The 20,845-nt window shown below is 42.5% G+C and overlaps 1 protein-coding gene across 2 annotated transcripts in view; it reads right to left on the minus strand.

Annotated features, from left to right (window-relative positions):
* The window catches only part of CSK (C-terminal Src kinase), a 102,325-nt gene extending 83,070 nt beyond the window's left edge, over positions 1 to 19,255 (minus strand). For both annotated transcript variants that reach the window (XR_012251272.1, XM_073652818.1), the window contains exon 1: positions 18,799 to 19,255. The gene's annotated coding sequence lies outside the window, so the exon portion shown is untranslated. The remainder of the gene's footprint in view (positions 1 to 18,798) is intronic.
* Between the last annotated feature and the right edge of the window lie 1,590 nt (positions 19,256 to 20,845).

Raw genomic sequence — 20,845 nt, forward strand, 5'->3', positions numbered from 1 at the left:
AGACATACTGGTGCACTTACAATTTATGCTCCTCTACTGTTTTCCCCACCCAACATCGCCCTCCGCGGCTTGATTGACAGCAGGTCCTTAAATCTCATGCATAATTTGTTCCAACCAGACACACACTTACAGTGTCCCTTTAAGAGAGAGAATTTCCCCTGTATCAGTTTAAAGGGTTCTGTTACAACAACATGTAATTCGGTCAGGCATATAAGATCATGTTCAGACTCATGTTGTGTGCACAAAGCAGCAACACACCTTTCTTTACCAAAATAAAAGATTTAAAACTTGTTTCAGGCTATGTGCGCACAATGCGTATTTGAAGCAGAAATTTCCTGAGCGTTTCTGAATCTCCTTGGCAGAAAAAAACGCATGCAGATTTTACATGCATTCGCTTTTTACATTTGTGAGGTTTTTTTTTGTGTTTTTGTACATCAATGAATGCTATTGGAGCTAAAGAAAGTTATTTGTTGGGGCATTGCTTAAATCTTGGATTACCATCAGAACTTGGGTGAGTATATTGGTTCATTTAAATGATTAAAAAATGTGTCTGTTGTATTTCAAATATAGTGTTTGCTCTGTATCTGTGCTTATTTAACTCTTTACTTTACTTTAATTAAGTTAGGTCATGAAAAGGTCTGATTGACACCTTGTCATAACCAAACAAAAGATGTATGTGTCAGCTAGTCCCATTCCACACAATCTTCATTAGCATTTCTATTTATGTAATTTATGCGGCCGCTGTGAGCTGCTATTTTTAGCCTGGGAAGGTGGCACTAGGCAAACATTTTCCCTGGCCATAATTAACATCTCACAGCTGGTTCCTTAGAAGCTATGTCTCCCTGATCAGCACTCAGCAGCGCTTTGGACACAACATATTTTTGTTGCGTCCAAAACACGGTGTTCTAATGCCGCACTTTTGTTGTCGGTACATGTGAATCCACCGCATATAATGACACTTCAATCGGTCAAAATCTGCAGCATAGACTGGCATCTCCACTACAGAAATTAACATGCTGCGGGTGAGTTTGGGTACGTGGCCACGATCAGGAGCTGCTGTGGGTTTGAAGCTGCGTGTTTACACAGCGTCAAACCCACAGCTTCCAGATGTTACAGCATCGTGGATGGGATCTCTAGAAATCTCATGTCCGTTATGTGTGCATCTGAGGCTGCAAATCACCCATGGACACTGACATGCAGAGCTTCTTTCAGGACCGCAGCATGTCAAATTCTCTTGCGGAGTCGCTAGTCTCCGCAACAGAAATTTGACCACTAGAATGTATTGAATGCGATAAATCCGTATGGTTCAGTGAACACATGTGTATTTAACAGGGTTCAATAGAATGCAATGTTTTGGACGCAGAAAAAAATTTGAGTCCAAAGCACTGCTACGTCTGAATTATGGGCAAAGCCTAAAATGTAAAAAAAAAAAAAAAAAAAAAAAAATGGCGTGGGCTCCCGCGTCATTTTTGTAACCAGCAGAGGGAAAGCCGAATGCTGGGGGCTGATATTAGTAGCCGCAGAAGGGGCCATTAGCCAACAATGTTCTCCGGCTATTAATATCAGTCCAGAGCTGTTTGTTTAGCCTTTACTGGCTAGATTACAGGGGGACCCCAGAAAAAAATTGACGTTGGGTCCCCCTATAAAATCTAACCAGCAAAGGCTAAACTAGACAGCTGCGGGCTGATGTTAATAGCCAGGGAAGGGGCCATGGATACTGCCCCCTCCGCGGCTATTAATATCATGGCACTTAGCCTCGCTCTTCACACAGCCCTTTAGCGGTGGCAAGTGGGGTGATGAGGTTGGGGTTCACTTCAGCCTTGTATTGGCAACTGGCGTGAAGCTCAGGTTAGTAATGGAGGGCGTCTATAAGACGCGCCCATTACTAACTGCGTAGTAAAATGGTCGCCGCCCTCAGGCTATGTGCCCAAGATGCAGAAATGCTCCGGATTTTTCCTGAGCGTTTCTGCATCTCCCTGGCAGAAAAAACGCATGCGGATTGTACATGCAGATTGTACATGCAGATTGTACATGCAGATTGTACATGCAGATTGTACATGCAGATTGTACATGCAGATTGTACATGCAGATTGTACATGCAGATTGTACATGCAGATTGTACATGCAGATTGTACATGCAGATTGTACATGCAGATTGTACATGCAGATTGTACATGCAGATTGTACATGCAGATTGTACATGCGTTTTTCCTGCCAGGGACATAAGGATGTGAAGCGTTCTTCACATGCATTTCCACATGCGGCTTGACAAGTGCTTTCCAATCGATTTTAGCATCACTTGGAAAGTGTTTGTCAACTTGGTCATACTATATAAATCCATACAAACGGCATGTATTTATATAGTGTGACCCCAAAGAATGTTTAAAAATAAACAAATCTATACTTGCCTTCTGATGGCCCCCGGAGTCTTGCTTCGCTCAGTCCTCCCTTGCCGGCAGCTTGCTGTACACTACACTGAAGGACCTGCCGTCACATGACTATGACGTCAGCGCAGGTCCTTCAGTCCATCGCGAGCTGCCGGCAAGGGAGGATGGAGCGAAGCAAGACTCCAGGGGCCATCAGAAGGTAAGTACAATATTTATTTTTTATTCTTTTTTTCATAGGTTCTATGGTACCCGGGTCCGGAGGAGAGTCTCCTGTCCTCCACACCCGGGTACCATCCGCACGTTGCAATGCATGCAGTGCAGTGCAGTGATGCATAATCCATGCGATTCAATGCAAGTCAATGGCGGCGAAAACGCAGCGCTTCCGCAAAATAATTGGTAGTGCTGCTTTGTTTCCGCAATGATAATCCGCAGCGGAAATTTCCGCAGCATGTGCACAGCACATGCGGATTATCATTGGGGAAAGTGGCAGGCCTTCTACCATGCATGGCTCTCGCTGTTATCAGCAGAAGTGGCGGTCGGATGAGAGAAGTAGTAGCCTCCTCTCCCACCCGCAGCGCATTTTCGGCGCAAATTCGCGCCCATTGGCTTTCATTGAAACGCAGCAAAACCACAGGTTACCTGCGACTTTGCTGCGTTTCAATTCAAGTCAATGGGCGCAAATCTGCGGCGGAAATGTCCGAACAATGGTCCTGCTGCACTTTTTAAAGCAATGCAAATCCGGAGCGGAAATTTCCGCATCATGTGCACAGCACATCCGGATTCGCATTGCTATGTGTGACAGACCTATTAACAAGCGTTTAAACGTATCAAAAACGCTACGTATGCAAATAGCCTTAAGCTGAAAATATTGTAACCGGAGACTATTCTAAATCTTACAGCCCCCCATAAACCTTTAACCTGCCATTTTCAGACAATCATCAAATGTTATGGGGACATGCTGACTTTTCTATATAGGTGTTGTCGGAAAAGAAAAGGGTCGGGCAGCATGAACGAAAATGTTGAATCTTTTCGTTTGCCGGGAGATAAGTCACTGACAGAGGTGTTTGGCTGTGGCTGAAAGGAGATAGGTAATTTAGATTAAAACGTGTTGAAAGGAGAGATCTCCATTTCTGAGTCCCTATAGACACTCGATGGTGATGAGCTGGACCGTGTCATATTTCCATTATTAGTCACAGTATACCAACTTAATCTGCCAGGCTTCTGGTTGTAGAAGCAGAACACAGCATGTCATTGTCACAGCTCATTGAGGGAAAGCATAGTTGTCTGTCTGTCCTGTGACACTGTCTGCTCAGCATCCTGTCCTCTCAGCCTTATTTATCACAAAGAAGATGCAGAAATAAAGGTCACAACTTCTTGGGCCCTGACAAAAAGAGGTTTTCCAAAGTTTTGGCACCCTTAAATAAAACCTGGTTGCAGAATCATCTTTCCTTTGAGAACCATTGACTTACTGATAGGGAAATCACTGTATCAGCACTAGCTTTCATTGCAGTATTGCTGCATACAAAAAGCATCATTGCATGAGCATCCATGCTTTGTCTGTGCCTGAGGACATCCAGATGTGAGAGATCCTGCTAATTAAGGGGGTAGGTGTTAAACTTGAGGATCATATTAACATTTCCATATCATTCATACACACCTGTGTATATGGGCTGATCTGAGAGCAACATAATGTAGAGAGAGACCCTGATTCCAGCGATGTATCAATTACTTGGCTGCTTAGTGTAGCTGATAATCTCCTGCTGATAAAACTGTGGATTTTATCAGTAGAGGACTAGTAAACCTGCCGTTAGATAGTCAAGCATATTCATAAGCTCTGTATAACTCCTGCCCCACCACTGATTGGCAGTTTTCTATGTACACTGTGCATAGGCAGAAAGCTGCCAATCAGGTGTTGTGGGTGAGGTTATACAGAGCTCAGCAGTCATAACTGGTAGATCTGCTGCATACAAAACAGTGATTTTATCAAAATGACTAAAGCAGCCCAGTAAGTGACATGGCAGGAACCAGGTTCTTTGCCACTAAACCATGCTACTCTCAGATGAGGTAGCAAAAACTTGGGTGACAGATTCCATTGATGAAAATATATGCAAAATGAGTGAGATGGCCAATTGTCTACAGAAAAAAATAATTATATAAAATGAATCTGTCACCAGGTTTTTTTTACCCCATCTGAGAGCAGCCTAATGTAGGGGCAGAGACCCTGATTCCACAATGAATCACATACTTTACAGAGTGCTGCAGTTTTGATTAAAGGGAATCTGTCACACCCCTGGGCGATATCAGACCTGTACTATGGGCATACAGGTGACAGAAAAGTAACTCTATACTCACCGGTATGGCCCATGGCAGAGGTCTGATTGCAGAGAAATCTGGTTTTATAAAGTCTGTTTTCCAGAGGCTTGGCTTCCGGGGGACGCCAAGCAAACCCCTCCTATCTGCTTACTATTCCCCTAAATCGCACCCTCTGTGCTTAATTACCATATCCCCCCCCCCCCCTGCACATTACAGGACCCTATGACATGCCCTGCTCTGCCTCCCCTCCCGCGCATGCGCAAAGCACCACTTTGTTTCCCTCCGGCCACGTTTGGCTGCGTACTGTGCCGCAGCCTTGTATTGCGCAAGCGACGGTGAGTCACTGAGACTTCCGCTCTGCTGGCAGTACACAGCCAAACAGGTTCGGAGGGAAACAAAGCGCGCTCCATGGGAGCGGGGCCCAGTAGTTCTCTAGTGATAATCTGATAAAACAAATTATTTTTTAAAAAACCAAACTAAGGAGATCAGTAAGTGAAACTACATTATGTTGCACTCAGATTAGGTAGCAAACTCCTAGTGACAGATTCCCTTTAACTGCAGAGAAATGAAATAAATAGCGTGATAGCTTTCTACTAGTAACAAGCTTTCAAGTTGTGGAGTGGCTATTGGCAGAAACAGCACAGAAGTATAGCCGGGGCCCCTACTGTACAGTCAGCCCCCGGATGTGTCCTCTGGTATTTCTCACCACTGAGCAGCAAGGATAGCAGTGCAGGAGGAAGTAGGGGTTAAATGGTGAGAACCTCAAGATGCAAATTATAGAAAAAAAAAAAAGAGGAACTGCTTCCACCAGTAGGAAAGTTTGTTTTTTAACACATACAACAAAAATTTCTCTCTAAAGATACCACTCCAAACATGAAAAACCAATAGGGTATTACACATTTATGATGCCAATGACTCACTAGAAAAATGAAAAATGAAAGAGGGGCACTCTGACTATGCCAGTAGCAACGTTTAGGGGTGTACAGGTATACCTTTTAACAGGGCTTTCAGAATTTCTATATTGATCAATATCCCATCACCCACTCTCCTTCATCTCCATGAGACCTGGATCCTCATCCAATAGCTCCAACAGGATATTAACAGTGAGAAACAGCACAGCGCCATTCATCGTGTAGTGGCCGTTCTTGGGTACTGCAGGTCAGCAGCTACTCCCTTCAGTACCTGAGAACTGCCACTACAGAGCTGGGCCATTTGGCTCTGTTTACTGTTTATATCCAACCGCTGCCACAGCTGGAAAAAGCCGATCAGTGGGGTACTGGGTGTTGGAGCCCCCATCAATCAGATATTAATTAACCATCAAACAGAGAGATCATCAATATGGTAAGCCTGGAAAACTCCTTTAACATATGAAGCTTGTTAATAAGCTGATGCACTGGTCCCATAAATTCCCCTTGGACCCTATGGAGTGGAGGAATTGAGTGGAAAAGTGAGGATACAATATAGTACTAAAAAGACACTCCTAGTCCAGAACTGCTCAGAATAAAAGCTAAATAACCAGAGAAGGTAACATGGATACATTTGTATTTTGTGCACTTTGTTCAATAATGTATTACAGCAGCTAGATGTTACATTGTTACTATTAAGATCGCATACAAATCATGAAGCAACATAGGAGGGCTTCCTTATAGCATTGCACATTACTACTGCTACATGTGACTTTAGGCACCGTTCACTTGTCCCTTTTTATTTCCATTGTTATGTTCAGTTTGACAAGCATAAAAATGAAAATAAGGCGTTCCTAAAATGTCACCAGCTTGTATCCATTTTGCTTGCTATTTTTTAAACAAATAAAAAATAAATAAATAATAAAGAAAAACACTAAAGATTAAAGTCTATGGAAAACAGTTTATAATGGATGGTCATCTGTTACATCATTCATTAGCAGATCCGTTTTGTAAGCAATGTGCATGCCCACAACATCAAGGTCTTCAGAGATACAAAAGAGGATGGAAATGGATGAGAGACGGAAAGCAAAGCTTCTTTTTAAAAGGCTCCAACAGATTGATGCACCCCATATAAAATTACCAGAAAATATGACCTACCGGCAAAAGATATTTTAGCTTCCACAGACGTGTGCCACATCAGAACAAACCGAAGACAGAAGTAAAAGGACACTGAACACAATCACACAGGGTCTACATTAGTAATGCTTATTGCTAAATAATGAAGTGAATTTAAATAACCCCTACTCCTTAAGTCCTACTAATATGGATTCAGAAAGCACAGAGGGGAATTCTCCTCTCAAGATCCCCTTCTATGCGCAAGAGCTGCTCCTGCTTCAGTGGATGTCAATGTGATTACATGGTTGACTATCCACCTAAATAGTCAGCACATATTACTACAGTCACAGTGCAGTGGATTCTTAGTGGGTGTTGTCAGGAGGGGGTTTCTCCACCGCTAACCCCTAAGTCACACAAGCTGTCTGTATATTTCAACACTAGGTTTTTTCCTCACTTGCTTGCAGTGCATTAAAGTGCTGGAATGCAGTTTTAACATGTAGAGTCTACTGCTACATTGTAGGAACTCCTGATATGTATGGGGGAGGTTACCCCGACAATCCCTTCTATGGTAGATGTCTGGAGAGAGAAGGGTCGGGCATGTTGGATTTCAGCATGCCCAATTTTTTTTTCTCAAGTAAGGTACCACCAAAAGTGTCTGGAAGCAACTTAATCTCCTTTCCCTATTCAGAACACATGTATGTGTATAAGGTTGTGGCGGGTGGGGGAATAGCCATTAACTATTTGTCAAATCTAAAGCTAACCATACCCATAAAATTAGGATCAACCAGAATTTAGTTGATTATTCATCCACTACCCAACATGACAATCGTTTCTGCAGATCAATGTCTGCCATCTTCTGTCACAAGCAATTTTGATAATTTTGGCAGACATCTTATGTGAATGGTTACCATGCCTATTATCAAATGGTTTCATTCACTAACGTATCCCATACACATCAGACAAATGCCCTATTAACCCACCGATATCAAAAGGTTCGGCCAATGGTCCAATGTGTATGGGGGCACTGGCCGACTGATAGTAGGGAGAGATGTCGATTGTGCATGTTTTCCAATTTCGGACTGCCGATTGCATTGCTCTCCCTAAAATAAGCCACCATCTGACGCATCAGTCAGTGACTTTCTCATAGAGAACACAGAAGTGCTCGGCCAAAAGAGCACTTGTGTATAGGAGAGTCGGCTGAGATGGCAACTGGCCGAGCGATGGACAGCTAGCTAATGCTGGCCTTAGATGAGACATTTATCTGCAGTTTATTTGCAATTATTACTTCTTGTCGTAGCATCCGTAGTTAATCTTATGTGTGTAGCCACCAGTCATCAGATTGTGAGCAGACTAGTAGCTTGATCTTTCCATTGTCTGCAGTCCCCTATATAAAATGTGTAAAATGAAAAGGCTGGATGTACAATTGGCTAGAATGCTCTCAATCAAATAATTGTCCCTCGCTTTTAAAATCTAGGAGACCCGTCAATACGCGAGACTGAACAAGTATATTGGGGAAACCATTATTTAATATTATATATACATACACACACATATGCTTACATTAAAAGAAAGAAAAAACAAACAAACACACCACACACATGCACAACATAGTTGTCTAATACCAAGTAACTGGCCGTATTTGATCAATAACACATTTTTGGCAGACAGTCTGCTGATAATCACTGAGAGCGATCTTTTGCAAATAATTTTAAAATTACAGTAAAAATGGTCTACTTCACCTGACTTGTGTGTATGGCTAGTTTGACAGAATATAAAATAATGAGAATCATTATTGGTTATCACTGATCAGCACAGTTGAAGCCAAGGAAGCAACAATGTCGCTGGTCCAAACTGTCAGTCAAGAAGAAGTCGGGAGGCTGGGGAGCAATGGGCTTCTGCTCATAAGAGGAGAATAAAAGTTTAAGTCTTAATTCACACGTTCAGTATTTTACATCAGTATTTGTAAGCTAAAATCAGGAGTGGTGACGTGTTTCTATTATACTTTTCCTCTGATTGTAAGCCAAAACTAGGAGTGGAACAAATACTGATTGATATGAAATGCTGACCAAATACTGACCGTGTGAATGTGGCCTTACAGTTCAGTCTTTAAAGAGAATCTGTCAGCAGGATTTCACCCCTCAAGCTATGTATATGTGGCAAAGACAAGTCAAATAATAGGTTTACCAAGACAGTTCGTTCCTTTGATACTGAGAAATCAGTGTTGGATATGAAGCCTCTGTCACTCCAGCTCTATTTCCCCAGTGCCACCGCCTCCTGCTTGACTGACATCCTCTATGCTCTGTGACTTCAGGCAAAGGAACAGTCAGTCAAGCAGGAGGCGGCTGCGCTGGGCGCTGTGTGGACCTTTCAGCAATGTAAATATTTAGGTACACATAAACCAGTATGTATAGATAGGAATAAAAAGATATTAATAAATACTTACAATGGTTGGACACATACGATCAGGTTTATAGTAAAGTGCACATGACAATCTCCTCTACCATATAAAAACAGTAATGTCTAACACTAGGATAAATACACCAACATTTGTGGTAGTGAAAAGGCAAATAGTAAGATATAATGGAAGAAAAAAAATGCTAATTATAGAATGGTAGCATCTTTATATTCCTTAGGATACAAAAGGAATAAGCCATCAGTAAGACACAAGAGAGCAGTGCAGCAAGCTCAGCAAATAACCTAAGCGATACAGCACACAACCAGGTGTGCCATGACATTAGAAGCAAGTGACTTCAAGACAGCACCAAGAACTGAGAAATCTTATGTGGCACCAGCATGACTCAACAGGGAAGACGAAGAAGATACAAATCGATGTGTCAGATCTGCTGTAAATTACCACAGATCTATGTGAATGTGCCCTTTTGTATTTTTCTTTCAGAGTTTAACAGCTGCACTGTGTGAACAGGGTCTAATCAATCAAAGTGCCTGAGATTTGTTAGGGCCTGCTCACATTTTTGGTGCCACATAATCACGACTCCATCAAGGATTCCATTGAAATCCCCGAAAAACGAATTTGGACGTGCCTCCAAGAGAGCCATTAACTATATTAGGGCAGTCTGATTCACTTTATACTCCATCTGGTCTCCACCTAACAGTGTCCATCTTGTTTATACAGATACAATATGGTAGACTACATTTTTGCGTCACTCAAAAAAAGATTGGCACCACTGGAAAAGAGGCTAGATGGAATACAAAGTTACTCCATCTGCCTAGTTATAGTGAATGGTTCCATCAGGGGCACATTCCAATACCATTTTTTTTTGGGGTGGTTCAAATGGAATCCCCTGAAAACCATCATAAACATGTGAGCCGGACATGATGTGAACATGCCCTAAGCAATACTGAACTCATATGGGCCAGTACATTGGGAAAGTGGCACTATTCTATCAATAAGTTTCTTTTACTGGTACAGACGTATCAGGCGAAGTAGCTGTGGGCATCTGAAAGGAATATTGCCCACTAGCAGGTACGGAGCTGTGGTGATGCCGATCACCACACCACAGAATGATAAAGATAGCAGAGACTTGTTTTCATTACCTCCATAGAGTCACATCTACCGTGAAAGAAAGTCTTTGAAATTTCAACTGAACACCTATCCCTTGTGAAAGTGGAAAATCAGAACTAGAGGGTGACATACAGATGGACGGCCTCCTATTGATGAACTCTAGATCCCCTGTTTAAATAGTCATTAAATATATGCATATATGCAGAGAACATATGGATTGCCTATTAAAGGGATGAAAATACAAGGGTCCTACAAATCTGAAGGTCAATCTGTAAATCTAAATTTTAGTGGCCTGTGTGAACATGCGCCTACAGGCTGCATGCATACCAACTTATATTCCAGTTAATCTTTTCAGGGTTTTTTTTTGTTTCAGGTTTTTGCATTTTGTGCATATAAGGGTGTGGCCTCAATTTTCTTTGAGCTGGACATTATGTTTATATAGCTCCCCAAGTCCATTAGTTGAGGTCTCAGTCCTTATTCACATTTACGTCACTTGACATATGGTAAGGTAATACTAGAGGTTAGGACTGTCCTGACTAGGTTCACCTTGACGTGGTGGGATGGCTTTTACGTTTTTTGATCAAAATTATGTTAACTAAGCAACTTATATTATTTTCATACACTATTGCCATTTATTTCTTTACTGCAGGGTATTTGCTCATTTTGCTTTTATCTTAGGACTTGTATGAGGAAATGAAGACTGCTAAATGCCTCTAAGGAACTGCAGTTCTCATGCTTACTCTACTTTTGTGGCCTCCACACCTTTTTGTTTGTCGCATACCTAAAACCTGTCATTCTGAGGCCACCTGTACCTGTGACATTTGCAGTTTACCCTATGGTAATGTGACTACATGTGCTGTGCATCACGTCTGGGTGTGACATCCTACATCTGATGACGTAACACCACAAGAAAGGCTTTTCATAGAGCTGCTCCCCACTTACCTCCAATCAGCGACTGACAACACAATTATACCGCCATTGCTACAGTTATAACAGTGCCCACTGTACTAAATATCACACCCATCATCCTGTAAAGGTGAAACCGCAAATGCAGAAATGAACTGTGAAGTGATTCATTCTACACATCATATTGCGTACAGTTGTGCGTTATTAATTTCCCTACTGCAGCTATTTATAAAGATGGAGGATGGGAAATATTAAGCTTGGTAATCTCATTAGTTCCTGTTTGTATCTGAAGTTCTGCCCAGTTCACATAATAAGGCTTTTTTTTTTGTACCCTTCCTCTTGCAGATCCTTCTCTCCTTTACAATTGCTCATTCATTAATTTCTTAGCAAATGCAAACGTATGATGAAAATTGAAACTTATGGATTGTGAGGGAAATCTCAGCAAAGCTTCATCGTTCACATGAGTGTTTGACATTCGTGTTCTAGGTCTTTTCATGGATAAAACAAATGCCCGTTACGTTCACGTTCTTATTTTTTTGTGGACCAATTGTCTGCAAAAAATACAAAAGATGTGTCCATTTTTTATTTACAAATCAAAGTCGCTCATTTAAAGAGTAACCCTCATCTTTACCCTCCCAGATACATAGAATCTTAGGGCAAAGTCTGACGTCCGTATTACTCACGCGAGGATCGCAATCCTCGGACCGGCCGTCTGCTCTCCTGACCTGAGCGTGACAAAACGTATTTCTATGTCGCACGAGTAATACAGCCGTCTAACTACGCTCTTGTAAGAAGCAAGTGTCATCTCCTACCTCAGTAATAGAATATGTCTTCAATTTAGAATTGAAAATTTTGAAAATTAATGATCGATCCTGGCAGATGCTCTGATAAGATATATTACAAAGTTGCTTATTTTCCTATGTACTATTGACTTATGAAATAAAAATTAAAACAACGGTTACTTATTCAGTGATTGCGTCCATCAGAAAAACAGGATGTGGATGCCACCCGTGCATGTGTGTATAATTATAAAGTACAGACCAAAAGTTTGGACACACCTTCTCGTTTATAGATTTTTCTGTATTTTCATGACTATGAAAATTGTACATTCACACTGAAGGCATCAAAACTATGAATTAACATGTGGAATTATATACTTAACAAAAGAGTGTGAAACAACTGAAAATATGTCTTATATTCTAGGTTCTTCAAAGTAGCCACCTTTTGCTTTGATGACTGCTTTGCACACTCTTGGCATTCTCTTGATGAGCTTCAAGTGGTAGTCACCGGAAATGGTTTTCACTTCACAGGTGTGCTCTGTCAGGTTTAATAAGTGGGATTTCTTGCCTTATAAATGGGGCTGGGACCATCAGTTGTGTTGTGCAGAAGGTATGTCCAAACTTTTGGTCTGTACTGTATATATCGCACATATACAGGATATAATTCCAAGCTCTTTGTAACCAATTAGACAGGGGCAAAAATAAAAAAAAGGACAGCACGTGGATGGCTCTTATGGGTAGGAGAAGCTTAAAGCACCACTCCAGCGCTTCTTTTTTTTATTGCACTGCTGGAGTGGTGCTTTAAATGTAATTCCCCTTCAATCTTTTCCAGCGCTGCTCCGGCAAAAAGTCACCGGCTGGAGAGCTTCGGAGGTCACTTTTCAACACAAGACTATGAGAACCTCGTTCTTGACTTGTATCAGATGTTCATCTGTGCATCAGCATGAATCATTACAATAGAAGATGCAGGTAGAAATAGCAGCAAGTCAAACTGCACCCAAATCGCTAGCTATAGCATAGTGTGGTGCATGCACAAGACAGTCTTTAGAGGGGCTTTTTTTGCCACTATTATTGCAACTTTTCATTCAATTGTATTTCTGTTCCAAATGCTGTCCATTATTCTTGAATGTATTACAATGTAGTATTACAGGGCATAGACCTGCGGGCTTATAGCAGCTCACACAGGTACCTACTCTATAATGTACATATACCCCATTAGGGCATACTGATGAAATAGGGAAACACATTGAACCCTCTAAGGAAGTAACTTTTTATTTTACACTTTTCTCCCTAACTTTCATCAAGCCATTCGTTTATGGGTTTGGTTTTGTATTGTTTTAATTTTCAGTTGATGTATTTTTCTTTTTTTAAAGGCATCATTCTGTAAAATTTTATTTAAATATAAGTAATTTTTATAAGAAATCATAGTCTTTGTAATGCATACATTCCCTGAATTAAAGGAGTTTCTGGGAACTTATCACATATCCACAAGATAGGTGATAACTTCTGGATTGGTTGGTGTCCGACTGCTGAGACTGCAGGAATGGACAATTTTATTCCCTGACTGAAAGGCTCAACCACAGCACCACTCATTCTCTATGGGATTGGTGAAAGCTTCCCGATGTCCACCATCTCTAGCAGTCCCATATGGAATGAACAAAGCAACAGTCAAACATGCACAACAAACTTCCTTTCAAAGGGATATGAAAGTGTCCCACTCTAATGATCAGTGGGGGCTTCGGTGTCTGGACCCCCAATGATCCAAAAATAGTCCCTTTCTTATTGAAAGGGAATAACTCTTTAGTATCCCTCTAATTCAAGGAACATAGGCACCTTGTTTTCTTTTGCTGTTCTTTTTAGCCAAACACTGGAGCGGATACAAAAGAGGAGGAAAACTTCTTTCTGCGTTCTCTCTTAGGCTATTTGTCCACTATGCAGAAATGCGCCGGATTTTTCCAGAGCGTTTCTGCATCTCCCTGGCAGAAAACACGCATGCGGATTGTACATGCGGATTGTACATGCGTTTTTCCTGCCAGGGACAAGCGGATGTGAAGCGTTCTTCACATGCATTTCCGCATGCGAGTTGACAAGCGCTTTCCAAGCGATTTTAGCATCACTTGGAAAGTGCTTGACAACTTGGTCACAGTATATAAATCCGTGCAAACGGCATGGATTTATATAGTGTGACTGAAAGAATGGTAAAAAATAAATCTATACTTACCTTCCGATGGCCCCCGGAGTCTTTGTCTCTGCTTGCCGGCAGCTCGCGCTACACAGAAAGGACCTGCCGACGTCAGTGGTCGCGTGACCCGTCACATGACTAAATGACGTCAGCGCAGGTCCTTGAGTCCACTGCAATCTGCCGGCAAGCCAGGACAAACAGACACCGGGGGCCGTCAGAAGGTAAGTATATGTTTATTTTTTATTTTATTCTTTTTTTTACAGGTACTATGGTACCCAGGTCCGGAGGAGAGTCTCCTCTTCTCCAAACCCGGGTACCATCCGCACATTGAAACGCATGTAATCCGCATGTACAGATCCAGTGATGAGGATTCCATGCGTTCCAATGCAAGTCAATGGCGGCAAAAAAGCAGCGCTTCCACAAAATAATTGGTAGTGCTGCGTTTTTTTCCGCAATGATAATCCGCAGCGGAAATTTCCGCAGCATGTGCACATGCAGATTATCATTGGGTAACATGGCAGGCCTTCTACCATGCGTTTAAGCGTTTCTGCAGCGGAATTGCCGCTGCGGAAATGCTTAAAAAACGCATCGTGGGCACACAGCCTTATCTTTGAATGAATAAAGGGAAAAAAAACTCATTTAGGTAATATGTTAAATACTTGGGATGTTACCCCCAGGTAATGCTTTCTCCAATGATTAGATCTGAGCACTGCACAGTGGGGCTTGCAGAAATCCATGTGCTTGCCGCCAGATGTATGAAACTGACTGACAGGCACAGGAATTTCTGCAGTAAATATGCTGCATGTGTATTATAGAGATTTTTTACTAAGTCTTCCACATAATCTGTTTATTTTCACTACTCACAGGGGTTGTCCACTACCTTGATATTGATGAGCACAAAAAATATATATATTATTTATGAGTCATCGATATCTGGTGGAGGTTTTAGCAACTATTTTCAGACAAAAGGGAAATGCGAAGTATGAATAGTGGCTTTATCCAATTTTAACATTTATCAGCTTCCTTTTGAGATTAGCAGGGGGCCCTTCTGAACACCCCCCCATGGATGGCAAAGCCACATTAGGACACAGTGTACCGACCAATTACTCTGATGTAAGTGATGGAGTCTGTGGCGGCTATTCCTCTGTAAAATCCATGTTACACATGTGGATTTACTGCTCGTTTGCACAGCATTCTGTACCATGTGTGCAGATCTAGTCTGAGGCTGTATGGCGGCATGTGGAGCCTTGTGATTCCAATAGATGGAGCCACTCCGCGTGCTGCTCTATGGTGCTCAAGTACAAACCCAACTCATAAAAGGAACGCTTCATAAAATAGGTGTCTTTTAGGAACAATCGCTCTCTATACAAGGATTGGTGATTTTTTTTTTCCATAACAGAACACTGCTTTGCACACATAGGTAACAAAATCGCCACAGCCTGGGCAACCCCAGTTTTATTGCATGTTTTCTGTATAAAGAAGGGCATGTTGACATGTGTCGTTTTTGCACTGAAAAAAATTAAAAAAAAAACACAACACTATTTTACAATACCAGCAAACAAAATTAAGATTTTTAAAATCTCATTCACATGCTGCATTTTTTTTCCTTGCGCTTTTTTTTTTTGCTGCTGGGCATTTTGAAAATCTGCAGCAAATTAATTCTTTCAGCGCTTTTGACTCAAATGAATAGAGAAAAAAACACGCACAAAAAACTAGTGCATTGTATACAGTTTTTCCTGCGAATACTGGTTTTTGGTGCAGAAAAATCGCTGCATGTGAACATACTCTAAAACTGCCGTCACGTACATACGCTTCCATTTGATTTGCCTTCTGCGGACAACTTACATTGGCACTCAATGAGATTAGAACTATTCAGAGATGGAGAGAGATAACGGAAAATAGATTGTGAGCCCTAAAGGAGACAAGAACTGATGTCAGAGAGGACAGTCTCTGTACAGCGCTCTGGACCATGATGGTGTTATATAGGGAAATAAATAATAGCAAACAGGAACTGGTAAAGGCTCACATAGTAAGACATATCACATGCCATATTAGGCTTGAATCTAAAAAAGATTTACAGAGTTGGTCTGAAGCAAAAATAACCCAACAATAATGACAGCCTTTCTAGCCTCCACCACACTGGACAGCTGGAATTTCAGAAACTGCCCAGCTAGTGAGTGACATAGACATCCCCGGGGAGCGCACACTGACAGCCACAGGCCTCCGCCTTCTCAAGATAAAACACTGCCCTGCCATTGTGGTAATGGCATGAAGCAAGGCTGACAGGCGCTGCCCAAGGCAACACACAAATGCTGCCTGCCTCCTTTATGAGATACACAAGAAGTAGATATTTCCAAATACCGAAAATCTAAAAAGAATTGTGAATATTAATTGGGATGTAATGACTAAGGGGGGGATGCATGAGGTCCGATTATATATGTATTGGACATCGGACCGGCCACACGTCTCCCAAGCTGAGCCCAACAGCTGTCGAGTTCAGGTCAGGAGATCTGCAGCGAATTTTAGATGTGCGAAATCTGCTAATAGAGGAAATATTTTCATATTGTAAAATGATGGCCAAGATATGCTCTCACTATGATCACTGCGGGTCTGACTTCTGGACCGCTGACAATCCTGAGAATGAAGGGTATACAGCGTTTTGCTGTTACTTATAAAGGTGGAAGGCTTTAGCTGAAAAAATGCTGTGATGAAATGTTCCTTCAAAGTCCACAGTAAATTACTGAAATGTCTACATACATACTTGTTTTTTTGTTGGGGGTTAGAGGGGGGGGGGGCATAGCCTTATGATTTATTTTTAAAGAAGCCGCATGCTTTGGCTATGGTGTTTTTTCTGGAGTTTGCCACTGGCATCTGTACGGAAAATGAATGACGGCAGTAAAGAACTTGCATCTTTTATAAATTACAAAATGAAAAAAAAAAAAAAACCATTTGAAAATCAGGACACTTTTTTTTTTTAGAACAATTTAAAAAGGCCAACAGAGGCCTCGATTAATCCAAAACTGGTATTTAGCTCACCATTATTGATCAACAGGCACTGGGTTATGTGCCACTGCAAAAAATGAGCCTCTGTTAGAGATTGGAGTACATTTCTCTTGTAATTCATGCCACTTTGTGGAGTGAATTATGATCAATTTTTGGGCCATGCTTAGTTATGGGCCCAACACCAGGATAAACTCTGCCCTTTTTCCAATAAAGTTATCAACACGGGTCAAGACAGATGTAAAAATGGCAAAAATTTCAAACAGTTTTTATCCTCGCATACAACTTTAAGAGGAAGGCAGATTAGTTGCAGAAATTTCTGTGATTACCCCATTCAGCAGAATGAAGTTTGTACAAATCCATTTGCAGCAAAAATTAAAATAAAATAAAATAAAAATCCCTCTTATAAGTATGGAATAAAATGGTAGTTGCAGATTGTTATTCACTTCTTTCAGGGCAGTTTCTCAGTTGCAGAAATTTGTGCCAGAAGTCCCAGCACACAAACATACCCTGGAAATTTGGTTTGATTCCTAGGACTTTTGAGTAATTTTCTATTGTGGTCTATGAACGTTCAGACTACCAGGATGATTGAAGGGGTTGTCCAGGCGAACTCTCTCACCCAATATATCTACCAATAGACAACAGCGCACGGGCAGGACAGTATTCTTGGCCTAGCCCATCAATATTTGATCGCAAGGGTACAACATATCACTCCTGGCGATAAGATGTTTGATGGAGCCGCTAAGCACCAGGGTCTCTTCAAACCGATGGTACCTCCACCAATCTAAACATTGATAACCTATCCAAAAAAGCCCATCAATTTTAAAAGCCCTTGATATTTTACATAGAGGATTTTTTTCAATTCTTGAATATTTTGAGCAGGTAAATCAGAAGGTCACATGACAGAGAATCCCCCATTGATATATTCCAGATTGTGTTTCTGTAGGACATCAATGGAGAAATAGTTGTCACTAAGAGGGGATCCAGAGCGGAGACCCCCTCAATGACTTTAGATTAGAACAATCACCTGCGCAGCGATACACATGAACCATAATTGTAACATTGGCAATCAGAAGAGAAATTAGAACCATTCTTGCAAACATTTTTCAACAGTAAAACATCAGACATTCCAATCTCAACTTGCCATCTAGAGAAAGTCTAGTGAATTTCCAGTCCATCCAGGCTTAGTACACCACGTGATATACTATACAGATCATGAGTACAGACAATCTCTAGATAACAAAACAAAAAAAACTGATGACGTTACCATCCGAGCGTTCAGATTATATTACAGAAACAATTAATGAATATGGTCAATACCAGAAGACACAGAAGAAGCCTTGGTCACCTTTGTGTCAGCGCACATAATAATTACCAGCCAAGATGGACACAGACAAGCAAGTGACCTGGACAGAAATCCCACCATTGTCTGCACGGCGACCAGATCTTGTGTACATGTCACCAAGCCCAGCATGATGGCCACGACCAGATCTTGTGTACATGTCACCAAGCCCAGCATGATGGCCACCATGGGAAGTCCACTGGTGAGGGCTGTGATGAGAGCAGTGCTGGGGCTCCTCACTAGTATACAGTATACAGATATACACACAGGACCCCATATACAAGGAGCAGCACAGTGCAGCATCAGGAGCAGGCTGGTCAGCCACACACATGCACGCAGCCTCACCTGGAGGGACGGATGTCCAGGATCACCCATTGATTTGGGGCGACGTGTGGAGGAGGAATGGGGGGCGAGGCAGGAGCCGAGACCGCAGGGGGATGAGAGAGGGGGCACCCTAAGCTGGGAGCAGAGAGCAGGGGGTGGGCTGACACCGGGAACATGCAGAAGCTGAGTGCTGCGGACAATGCATACAGAGCACGGGGGTCCACAGGACAGGGATGTATGGGGCTACAATAACGGGGCAGTACAGTGGCAGCCGCCCCGGGGAGTATGTGACAGCATGCAGGCAGCCAGTCCTGGCGATATCCTCATGTACGGAGCGGCCCGGTATGGGGACCGTTACAGGCTCGGAGCAGCAGGCAGGCCTCCGTTCAGTTGTCTCTGCAGACGCGGCCCTGACAGAGGAAACGGTGCCAGGTCCGACCACCGCACCGCGCCTGCGCAGCCAGAGCAGGGGAGCAGGGCGTTTCACGCCCCTCCTTTCTCCGCCATATTGTGGATGGCAAGAGACGTCTGGTTGGTGGGTGACGCAATTTTCAGGCGACGCAAAAACAGCGACAAGAGTCTAGAGGCCACATTATACAGTCGGGTGTGCGAGCCTGGGTCACTTTCTAACACGCTGCTTAGTACCCAGCAGAGCTAGGGCTCACACATAGGGACGTGGAGCTTCTGGTTCCCAGCACGCGTCTGATTTCATACAATCGGTGCATGTTCTATCAGGCGCTCTATGGATGGCGGGATGGGGCAGATTACTAATCCAGGCCAGTGTTTTGTGTACGTTTAGGCAAGTCTGTCGTCCATAAAGTGCCAGCACCTGAAATGTTACTCCAGTTTGGGTAAAGTGTCTCTTTAGAGAGGAAGAGGACTAGATCTCTAGCGCCACCTATAGGAAGTAGCAATCCTTAAGCCTATGTGCTTACAATAAGGATTTGAAGCATTTCCTGAGCGTTTCTGCATCACTGGCAGTAAAAACGCTGTACGTTTTTGATGCGTTTTTGACCCGCTTTTGATGCAGTTTTTGTACATCAATGAATGCTTTTTGGCGCTAATAAAGTTATTTGGTGGGACATTGCTTAAACCCTTTGATTACCATCAGAACTGGGGTGAGTAAATTGGTTAATTTAAAGAATGTGTCTTGTATTTCAAATAAAGTGCTTGCTCTGTGTCTGTGTTTTTATTTAACACTTTAATTCGTTTTGGTCATGAAATGTTCTGATTGACACTTTGTCATCACCAAACAAAAGAGCTGGGTGTCAGGTGGTCCCATTCACCCAATCTTCATGAGCATTTGTATTCATGTAATTTCTGGGCAGCTGTGAGCTGGTATTTTTAGCCTGGGAAGGTGCCATTTGCAAGCATGGTCCCTGGCCATTATTAACAGTTCACAGCTGGTTCTTTAGCAGCTATGTCCCCCCGATCAGCAATAAGCGGCGCTTTGGACGCAGCGCATTTTTGTTATGTCCAAAACACAGTGTTCTAATGCGGCACTTTTGTTGTCGGTACATGTGAATCCACCTCATATAATGACACTTCAATCGGTCAAAATCAGCAGCGGGGACTGGCGTGTCCGCTACAGAAATTGATACGCTGTTGGTAAGTTTCGGTACGTGGCCACGATCAGGAGCTGCTGCAGGTTTGACGCTTTGTGTTTATACAGCGTCAAACCCGCAGCATCCAGATGTTACAGCATCGTGGATGGGATCTCTAGAAATCCCATGTCCACTATGCGTGCATCTGAGGCTGCGGATCACCAGTGGACACTGACAAGCAGCATGTCAAATTCTCTTGAATTCTCTTGTCTCAGAAATGGTGTATCCATAAGATGCACCAAATCTGGCGCTTAGCCTCCGCTCTTCCCACTGCCCTGTAGCGGTGGTGAGTGAGGTAATAGGGTTGGGGTTCACGTCAGCCTTGTATTGGCAGCTGACATGAAGCCCAGGTTAGTAATGGAGGGCGTCTATAAGACGCCCTCCATTACTAACTGCGTAGTAAAGTGGTCGCCGCTTTTTCAGTAAACAGAAGGCCAGAATAAAGTATTTTAATGAAATAAAAA

The sequence above is a fragment of the Phyllobates terribilis genome, unplaced genomic scaffold (assembly GCF_046119375.1).
Source record: "Phyllobates terribilis strain yellow unplaced genomic scaffold, ASM4611937v1 Scaffold_11__3_contigs__length_659146591, whole genome shotgun sequence".
Lineage (NCBI taxonomy): Eukaryota > Metazoa > Chordata > Amphibia > Anura > Dendrobatidae > Phyllobates > Phyllobates terribilis.